Source organism: Crotalus tigris, unplaced genomic scaffold (genome assembly GCF_016545835.1).
Source record: "Crotalus tigris isolate CLP2741 ecotype Arizona unplaced genomic scaffold, ASM1654583v1 scf7180000017625.6296891, whole genome shotgun sequence".
Classification (NCBI taxonomy): domain Eukaryota; kingdom Metazoa; phylum Chordata; class Lepidosauria; order Squamata; family Viperidae; genus Crotalus; species Crotalus tigris.
In genome coordinates this window covers 3,505,628-3,516,573 of record NW_024096520.1, presented here as the reverse complement: position 1 = coordinate 3,516,573, position 10,946 = coordinate 3,505,628, and the positions used below count along the sequence as shown (strand labels likewise).

At 45.0% G+C, this 10,946-nt stretch overlaps 1 protein-coding gene across 5 annotated transcripts in view; it reads left to right on the top strand.

Annotated features, from left to right (window-relative positions):
* The window catches only part of SEMA3F (semaphorin 3F), a 151,716-nt gene that overhangs the window by 29,902 nt on the left and 110,868 nt on the right, over positions 1-10,946 (top strand). The gene's annotated exons all lie outside the window — the stretch shown is intronic.

The window sequence follows — 10,946 nt, the reverse complement described above, 5'->3', positions numbered from 1 at the left end:
CCTGGTGTTCATGTTTATTTGTTTTTATAATATAACTTCACCCAGGATTCGTGTTTTTAATGAAATTAGAAATATATATATATATATATATACACACACACACACACACACACACACATACATACATACACATACATACACACACACACACACACACATAGAGAGAGAGAGAGAGAGAGATAACAAATACAGATACAGATACAGATAGATAAGAGATAGAGAGTGTGTATTTCAGGATAAATGAGGGAATCAACAAAAAGCTACTGGTCCTGTCTCAAAGGTGCTTTTTTCAGGAGGCAACTGGACTTTCTTGTGTTTCTTTTGAAGACATTTTGCTTCTTATCCAAGAAGTTTCTTCCGCTCTGACTAGAATGGTGCAGAGTGGAAGGATTTGTATTGCTTTCATACAGATGGTCATTTGCATTCTTTTAGGTTTACCTGTGTCCTAAAGGTCACCTGAGAAGTGCAAATATGTGTGGAGCCTTGATAGATAGATAGATAGATAGATAGATAGATAGATAGATAGATAGATAGATAGATAGATAGATAGATAGATAGATATAGATATATAGATAATAGATAGATGATTGATAGATGATAGAGAAATCCTTTTCTCATGCACACAAAGAGAGGCACTTCAGAAGTTGAAGTCTCAAATTATTCCCAGCACAGAGAATTCAGTGTGAAGAAGATATAATTCTGCCCTTCTTTTCCACATGTTAATTGAATGCCTGGGCAAGCATGAGAAGAGGACTAGCATTGGATCCGAGCTGGGGAAAAAGGGGTTTAAATCCCTAATCGCTCATGAACTTCCCTGAGTGGGTTACGGAGAAAATTATTGAACCTAGCCTATTTCACAGGATTATGCCTGATACCCTACAAGGTATCCCAAGGTTCTGGGAGGAGATGAGAGGTGCAAATGTTGCAAATCAGAGCATTAATAACATTCTACCTTTCTAGACTTTAATAGAACATTCTTTAAAATTGCATTTGAATTAGGTCTTTGGGGGGGGGATTGCCTTTTTGTTGCCCATTTTGGTGTATCTGGGGACATTTGATTAACCTGGTTTTTTTTGTCAGATTTGGAGGAAACTGCCTTGAAGATAGGAACATGCAAAAAACAAAAGCCATTCCAGATCAGAAGGAGCTCTCATGGGACTAAAGTGGATGACATGTTTATCTGGAAGCCAGTTCCTTTGGCTTTTAAGGGTCGAGAGGAAATTTGGGAGGGGAAAGAAGCTGGTGGAAAATACTGGGAATGTCTGAGTGATTTATTGAAGGCAATTAGCCATGGAGAGTTTGTTTTCTCTAGGCAAAATAATAGTGTAGACCCAGCAAGGATTTCCGTCCTGAAGACACCAAAAGTCTCCATATGGAAAATGAAAGACCTTGACATAGAGATTAGGATTTTGAGGCCAAGCTTCTTTCTTCTTACTTCTGGCTTACTTTACATTTTACATTCCTCTGTGCTATAAGCAAAGCACAGAGTGTTGACTAGGATAAGGAACTTCATATTTGAATTTAAGTTAGTATTCTTGTGTTACTGTTAATGGTTTTGCTAGCACTTCTGGTATGTTCTATTCCTTAACTTAGTACTCCTTTCAAGGGCATAATTAATATCATCCCCTATTTTATAGTTGAGGAATTTAAGTTTCTTACTGGTCCCCAAGAAGTTGAATGTTAATTTTTTTCAGCTCCATTTTGGCTTCCTCTGCTGAACCCTTACTTTCAAAAATATTGAACGGCATGCACTTTGCTGGACCCTTTACCACACAAATAAGTACCAGGATAACCCTTAAGTGGAACAATTAGCAAATGAAAAAATTCATCTCATCAGCCGGTTTTCAGTTGGTTTTTGGTATCTTAGTTCTAGCTAAACTCAGTTCTGATTCTGCCTATCATTTGGAGGACATCAAACAACAGAGCTGCCTGTGAGATTTTAAAAGCCATACATTTGCCTAAAGGTGATGGTTTCTGATTATTCCGGCATTGTGCTATGTGTTTGTGGAACATGTGGCTGGGCCATTGCTTTATTTAGGTATATTGGTTTTGATTTGCTTGGCCCATTTTGTCTCAGCTTCTGGTTGCATTACATATTTCCTCCTTTGGGGTTGTGGGATCAGGCCTTTTCTTTCATTTCTGAGGAAAAGTGCTAAAATGATAGACAGTTGTTTATCCTTATCCAGGCGACTGCCACAGTGTGTGCAGGAAAAAAAATTGATGGAGGCTATGTCTGCACAAGACAGTAAAGCAGCCAGGATTAGCATCCCCCTCTTCCTCCCCACCCAGAAGAAATCATCAGAAGAAATTAGCAAGGTGTCCATGGTGAATAAGTAAATATGCGCATAATCAGCTCATATTTTTAAAAGAAATAAAGGCTCTGATAATGAGGGAGATGGAGTATGACAATGACCAGCATAAAATAAATTTATTCAAATAATAATGGAGGAACAGTGTGATTAAATGACTGTTTAATGAAGTACAAATCATGGCATAAGGATACCAGAAAACACCGTTCTAAACTCAGCTCTTTGGATAATAAAACGTGGGTTTTAATATTATGGAGCACAAATCATGTAAAAAAAATTGCACTGGCACTATATAGTAGCAACCATTTCTTCTTTACTCATTCTCAGAATGAGTGAATTCATTTATTTTTTTTTTCAGTCCTCAGTTGAGGACTGAATCATCCCAATAGTAAATATAGGCTCAGACAATGGGAGATTGCAAGTCATGATTTCTACTGGCAGCAACTGCGACAATTTTATTAATCAACTAGTGTTTTTTCTATGTAACCATCAAGACTAATTTTTGTGGTAATTATCTATCGTCTGACTGTCTGTCTATTCATTCTTTGATTTATTCCATCAGGTCTATCATTTTTGCTACCTTTTATCAGTTTTATTGTAATGGTCTTTGATTGTTGTGAGCCACCCAGAGTCACTGGGAGTCAGGTAGAATACCAGTTTAATGTATTTTATTATGACTGGATTTGGCATTTTTATCCACCAATCAGGTTTTTCCCAAGCACCTGGGATAGGCAAATGTTGTTGATGGTGCTAAATATATTGTTGCGCAGGATATAAGCTGTCCAAATAAAGCCGCCTTTTGACTGATGGTGATTTTGTCAGTGCTGATAGTGTTCAAGTGGTGGTCCAGATATTTTGGGATTACACCAAAGGTATCTATCACTATTGGTACTATCTTTGCATTCGTTTGCACAGTCATTCTGCTTCTATTTGCAAGTCTTTGTATTTTGTGATTTTCTCCTGTGCTTTCTCTTCTATTACGCTGCCTCTAGGTATTGCTACACTCAGTACAGAGTCTTTCTTTTTTCTCATTCTTATTGACAGCTGTTAAGTCTGGGGTGTTATGTGTCAGGTGCTTGTCTGTTTGAAGTCTAAGTTCCAAAGTACTTTAGCTTCTTCATTTTCTACTTGTCTATTTTGTGATCCCACCAGTTCTTGCTTACAGGCAAATGGTATTTCTTGCAGATATTCCAGTTTACCATTGTTGCTACTTTGCCATGCCATTGTTTGTAGCCAGTCTGTGTGATCTTCTATAGCTGCCTTACTCAATGACCACAATGCCATTTCTCCCAATGTGGTTGTTAAGCAACTACACAGGCCATAAAGTAGAACACTGGGGAGAGGGGCCAAGTCTCCCAGGAATGGTGGGACACCACACACTAGTGGCCTGGGCCTTCTCTCCATCCTACCAGGGAGAATGATCATGAGAACAGTGGCATTCACTAGTACTTTCCCCTCTGAAGGGGAAAACAGTAGCAAATGCCCTTGTTCTGAAAAGCTCAGAATGCATTTTCCTATCAGCTATAGGACTGTGAATGTCATCAAATGACCAGTCAAAAGTCAAGGACTAACTATATTTAATTTCTCTTTTTGTACTGGTATTGTAAATTAGTTTTTAATTGATTTTATTATTGGTCACTGCCCAAAGTTACCTGTTTGAGATGAGCAGCCAATCGAATAAAAAGATAAATAAAATGGTGAGAACCATTCAGAACCCTTCTAGGATACCACATTCAGAAGGAGAAATTGATTACCTTGCTCAGTGCTTTTTTTCTTTAAAAAAAAAGGTGCCAGAATTCACACATGTCGTACAACCCGCCTTGTCTACCCTACAAGGTTCCATCCAAAAAAGGTGCTGGAACTCCATTCTGGGCATTCTATGAGAAAAAAAGCCCTGATCTTGCTCAATAGTAGTAACTGTGAGAGGGATCTCGGAGTCCTACTGGACAATCATTTAAATATGAGCCAGCAGTGTGCTGCAGCTGCCAAAAAAGCCAACACAGTGCTGGGCTGCATTAACAGAGGGATAGAATCAAGATCACGTGAAGTATTAATACCACTTTACAATGTCTTGGTAAGGCCACACTTGGAATACTGCATCCAGTTTTGGTCACCACGATGTAAAAAAGATGTTGAGACTCTAGAAAGAGTACAGAGAAGAGCAACAAAGATGATTAGGGGACTGGAGGCTAAAGCATATAAGGAAAGGCTGCTGGAATTGAGTATGTCTAGTTTAATGAAGAGAAGGACGAGGGGGGACATGATAGCAGTGTTCCAATATCTCAGGGGCTGCCACAAATGAGAGGAAGTCAAGCTATTTTCCAAGGCGCCTGAAGGCAGGACAAGACGCAATTGGTAGAAACTAACCAAAGAGAGAAGCAACCTAGAACTAAGGAGAAATTTCCTGACAGTTAGAACAATTAATCAGTGGAACAACCTGCCTCCAGAAGTTGTGAATGCTCCAACACTGGAAGTTTTTAAGAAGATACTGGACAGCCATTTGTCTGAAATGGTATAGGGTTACCTGCCTGAGCAGGGGGTTGGACTTGATGACCTCCAAGGTCCCTTCCAACTTTATCATCATCATCATCATCATCATCATTGTTGAGTCCGTCGTGAAATGGTAAGACACGAGAAGCAGTTGTAGTTCTCAGGAAACCTTTATTCTTCAGTTCAGCTTACATTGGAATATGGCGGCAAAAGCCCACACCTCGCAGCCTCCTTTTATAGGACTTTCCCGGGTCAATGTGTTACTTTTCGCGTGCCAGCATGCGCACAAGCACTGGCGACAGCCTGTCTGGTCCCGGGCAGCTTGCACCTGCCCGGGACCGCCTGCAATGCCCCGAGCCCGCTTGCAAGGCTCAGGACATAACACCCCTTTCCCCCGGGCTAAAACTACGACCAATGCCAAATAATACACAACCCACTCTTAGTACAATGCTCTGCTCCCCTCCATGTTCGGAGTTCCCCCATTTTCATTGCCTCAGTGTTTCTACCCTTCTACTGGCTCTGTTTAGCCAATAGTGTTATGTAATCCTCTAAGTACTTAGGAGATTTCCTTGCTCTCTGTGACCTCCTAAGCTCTGGGTGCTTGCTAGGTACTCCCTGACTGAGGGGTGACGTGTGCCTGTTCCCTCCATTATGCCTTGGTGATTCCCAAGGACTGTGCTCCAATGCCTGGCCTGCTTGCTTGCTCACCGGGCTCCTCAGGCCAGGGCTTCTTCCAGTGTATGACCTGGTTGTCCCGCCTAGCTGTAGGCTCTCTGGCCCTTCTAAGTGACTGTCACTGTTGGGCGTTTCTGTAGAACCTCCTAGGTCCGTCCAAGACCTGTCAGGATGCTGTCTATCCCCTGAATCCTGTTCTGTATCCGGGCTTGTGTGGGTTTCAGTACTGTCCCAAAACTCAGTTGTCCCCTGAGTGTAGTCAGAGGTGTTGTAGTCGGGATTTGGTTCCTCGACCACTTCCCTGTGTGTTTGCCCCCTTCTAGGGACAGGGTTGAAGTCAGGCCAACTAGGAGGAGTGTGTGCCAGCTCTCTTGCAGGGAATGGATTGTTGGGATGCTCCCAGGTATTCTCTCTGACTGAAGTACTGAGTGATGCGGGTGAAAAGTGATCATGCCCCCAGGGTGACTCCCTGGCTGGAGTAGGCATTGATGCCTGAGTTCTAGTTGGGCTCCCTGACTTCCTGTTCGGAGCAATTGCGGAATTTTGGGATGGGCTGTTTGTGGCTCCCTCATTGGTACAGGGCAGCATTCCATGCCCCTCCCTTTGCCCAAAGGGCTCCCCCTCCCCCCCTGGAAAAGACCCAGGAGTCTCAGCGGGAAGGTCCCGTCTAGGGCAAAGTTGGTCAATGTGCCGACGCAGGACACGGCCGTTGTCCAGGGATACCTCGTAGGATAGAGGACCTGTGACCCTGGATATAGATACGGGGACCCATGTATGACCAGGCCCGTAATTACGAGTCCAAACCGGGGCACCCACAAGTAGTTGCCTAGGTGCCCTGGGGTGTGAGACAGAAGGAGGCAGTTTGTCCGGATGCAACCGGTCAAGCTTGGTAGTCAGTTTGCGCCCCCAACGAAATTCAGCTGGGCTTCTCCCTGTAGAAGTGGATGGTGTGGTGCGATAAGAAAGGAGGAAGTCAGCCAACCTGTGATGCCAGTCCCCGTAGGTGAGCCTCTTCAAGGCGTCCTTGGTGATGCGAACCATGCGTTCAGCCATACCGTTGGTGGACGGGTGGAAAGGTGCAGAAGTGGCATGACGAATCATGTTAGCCTGCAAGAAAGCTTGGAATTCGGAGGAAGTGAATTGAGGGCCATTGTCAGACACAATGACGTCTGGGAGCCCGTGTGCAGCAAAAATCCCCCTCAGTACCTGAATAGTCTTTGCAGTGGTGGTGGAAGAGACAGGTACAACCTCAAGCCATTTTGAATGGCTGTCAACGAGGACCAAGAAGAATTGACCCTGAAAGGGCCCAGCATAGTCAATGTGCACCCTAGACCATGGAGACTGTGTTTCCTCCCATCTATGCACAGGAGCTTGGGGCATTTCAGGGCGTGAACGTTGACAAAGGTGGCAAGCATGCACCTTAGCTTCTATGTCTTTGTCTACCCCTGGCCACCACAAGTGGCTGCGTGCAAGAGCCTTCATACGAACAACGCCAGGATGACCCTCGTGGAGGGAACCTAAGACCCTAGTCCTCATTGAGGTGGGAATGACAACCCTGCTTCCCCAAAGCAGACAACCCTGAGAGATGGACAACTCGTTCCTTTTAGACCAGAAACTCTGAAACTCAGGACTAGGACAGTGCTCAGGCCATCCAGACAAAACCCAAGAAAGGACACGTGAAAGTGTGTGATCTGTGCCTGATTCAGCAGCTACATCCCTGGCATTCAGGGGGGATTCGGGCAAAGCTTGAATGGAGAGAATATTGATGGCTGGCGCGGGGTCAGCCTCTATTACCGGCAGGGGTAATCTACCGAGGCCATCAGCATGGCCCATTTCCTTCCCAGGCTTTTGAAGTAGGGAAAAATCATATGCAGACAAAAGATAGACACCTGAGCATCCTGGGAGAGATGATTTGGGGAGTTTGTTTACGTGTGGTAAACAGTCCCAGCAAAGGCTTATGGTCAGTGAAGACCGTGAATTGCCTACCATATAAAAAATCATGGAATTTTTTAATTCCAGCAACAACAGCTAAGGCCTCCCTGTCTATTTGAGCATAGTTGCACTCAGCTGCAGACAATGTCCTGGAGTAATATGCAACAGGAACCTGAGTTCCATCAGCCCTGAGGTGGCTCAGTACAGCACCCACCCCATAAGGGGAAGCATCACAAGTGATGCACACAGGAAGGGACTCATTGAAGTGTGCAAGTACACTGTTAGAAGTGAGTAAGGCCTTGACCTCATTGAAACTAGCCTCATGTGTTTGTGACCACTGCCACACTGCCTGTTTATCTAATAGCCTGTGAAGAGGCTCAGCTACACTAGCCTTATGTGGAAGAAAGGAATTGTAGAAATTCAGAAGGCCCAGAAAAGCCTGCAGTTCGGCCTTAGACTTTGGCCTAGGGGCTTGCATAATGGCTTTTAGTTTGGATTCAGCAGGATGAATCCCAGCAGCATCAATTTTGAACCCCAGAAACTCAGTAGAAGGTACCCCAATTTTACATTTGTCCTTCTTGAGTTTGAGTCCCGTTTTCCTGAACCTTAACAGGACAGCCCCTAGCCTTTCAGCTAGAATGTGTGTGGAGTCTCCTGCAATTAAGACATCATCAAAATAGGGGCAAACCCCTGGTATACCCCATAGTGTGTTTTCCATTATGTTTTGGAAAATCCCAGGAGCAACATTTACTCCAAATTGAAGTCTCTTTACCTTGAAAGCCCCTCTGTGGGTCACAATAGTCTGAGCTATAGCAGTGTCATCATCAACAGGCAGCTGTTGATATGCTTGAGCTAGGTCAAGCTTTGCAAAAACGCGCCCCCCCTTGAGGGAGGCCAGGATATGACTGACCACAGGAACAGGATAGGCATGTTGCTGCAATGCCTTATTTAGAGTGCATTTGTAATCAGCACAGATGCGAATGTCCCCATTTGCCTTAAGAGGCGTGACAATGGGGGTCTCCCATGGACTGGAGTCAACAGGTTCTAGAATTCCTTGTTGGATCAGTTTGTCCAACTCAGTGTCAATTTTACTCTTTAAAGCAAAAGAGACCCTTCTTGCTTTAATTCTAATGGGAGTGACCATGGGGTCTAACTTTAATGACACAGGGGGTCCTTTGAATGTGCCCAGCTGGGGGCTGAAAACGTCTGCAAATTCTTTGCAGACTTCCTGTAGGTCGAGTGTTTGTAGGCTGTTGAGCCCTGTGACGTGTATCCCCAAGGCCTCAAACCACTCGAGTCCTATGAGACTCGTTCGTTCACCCTCTACTACTAGTAGGTCTAGTGGACCCTCAAAATCCTTATACTGTACGTTAAGGGTGGCCTCCCCCTTAACACACACTCTGGAGTTTTGAAAATCCGTTAGCACAATGTCAGAAGGCCTCAACTTGGCCTGGGTTCCGCTGGCGGAACAAATCTTCCTAAATGTGTGCATAGAAATGATCGAAAGTGCAGACCCCGTGTCCAGTTCCATAGTTAATGGAACCCCTTGTAGCTTCACCTTAAGTGACAGCTTTTTCTTAATGGGCTTGTGTGTGCCTGTCCTGTAGATGCTTCTTCGCAAAGCACAAAACCCCACCCTATTCTGGCTGGGGACCCTGGTACCTTTCAGGCGCAATTCTTCCTGAGGTTGTACCTTCTGACGGTCCAGGCACACAGCTGCAATATGTCCTTGTTTTCCGCACGCCCAGCAGATAGCGGAGCGAAACTTGCAGTCGGCTCTCTTGTGGCGACCTCCACAACCGATGCACTTGGGGAGAGCTGAAGAGCTTCCTCTTGGTTTTCCTTCCTTTGTGGGGTGGAGACGGTCCACTTCCTCGTCCGGATCCTCCTCGGAGTTTCTTTGGACTTCTTCCTGGTGCACGGATGCAGCATCTGGACTGTTTCTGATCGGCCGCATGTTCTTGATGGCGCCGCCCGCTGCTTCTTCTGCGGTGACCTCTCTCAAGGCATCTTGGAAAGACAAGTCCTCCTTGGCGAAAAGTCTCTGTTGCAACTCTCGATGCCTTAGCCCGCACACAAATCGGTCCCTCAGTCGTTCTTCGAGGTCCTTGAACTTGCAATGTTTGGCGGCTTTCCTCAGTGCGGCGATGTACTCCTTGGCCGATTCTCCGGGTCGTTGATCCCTCTGCTCGAAGGTGTGGCGCCACACGATGACGGACATCTTAGGTTGGAAGTGCTCCTTCAGTAACTTTTTTAGATCTGCGTAGCTGACAGACTCTAAAGGAACAGGTGCTGCGAGGTTCTCAGAGATTTCGAATGCGTCTTGACTGCAAATGCACAGCAGGGTGGCAGCCTTCAAGCTCTCTTCCCTCACCTGGTTCACTTTGAGGTAGTTTTCCACCCTGGCTGCGTAGGACTCCCACCTCTCTGGGTGTGAGACGTCGAATTCCGAAAGCCTTCCAATCCTCGCCATTTCGTATCAGGAAGGGTCTATCAGCCGGCCTACCCCCGAATGCACGCTGGATTGGCGGGTAGCTGCCGAGTCAACGCCGTTCCTGCCGCTCAGGACTCACTCGGATAAGCTTACACCTTCTCTTTTCTGATGTAAGGCAATCCCATCCTCGTCACCGGTGTTGAGTCCATCGCGAAATGGTAAGACACGAGAAGCAGTTGTAGTTCTCAAGAAACCTTTATTCTTCAGTTCAGCTTACATTGGAATATGGCGGCAAAAGCCCACACCTCGCAGCCTCCTTTTATAGGACTTTCCCAGGTCAATGTGTTACTTTTCGCGCGCCAGCACTTGCGCATGCGCACAAGCACTGGCGACAGCCTGTCTGGTCCCGGGCAGCTTGCACCTGCCCGGGACTGCCTGCAATGCCCCGAGCCAGCTTGCAAGGCTCAGGACATGACAATCATCATCATCATCGCTGTGCTAATAATACTCAGTTACAAAGTTACAGGTAACTTTAAGGTATATGGACTTCAGCTCCCAGAATTCCTCGGCCAGAATGTTGGGAACTGGGGGGGGGGTAAAGTCTACATATCTTAAAGTTGTTGAAATTGAGAAACACTTTGTTAGAGCTTTATAAATGACACTGAAGTTATGAATCTGAATTAGGGCTGATCTGGGTTCCTGTGACATGAAAAGCATTTAACTTTTAGAATGGCTTCCTACATAAGGATTTTTTCTCTATTGTTAGTATTCCTGAAGAGAAGTTTGATCCTGAATATATATATATATTTAAAAAAAAGCTGACTGAAAAAACCTTCCTGCTCATTTTCAAGCATGAGAGGCTTTGATTCCTGCTGCGATTCCAAATCAACCTCACTGACTTGATTGTTTCTGAATTTCCTGGAGGATGTTAGGTTATCACATATACCAAAATGCCTCTCAATTTGAGAAGTGCCTTGCATTAAAAACACTTGAGAGTAAAGAAACATTTCATCCCCAAGGTTTTTTTTTCCAGTTTCCTACCACCTGTGAATTTGTTAAATGGGAAAGAGCTTGGCTCAGAGCTAGTAGGACTCTCATTACTTGTA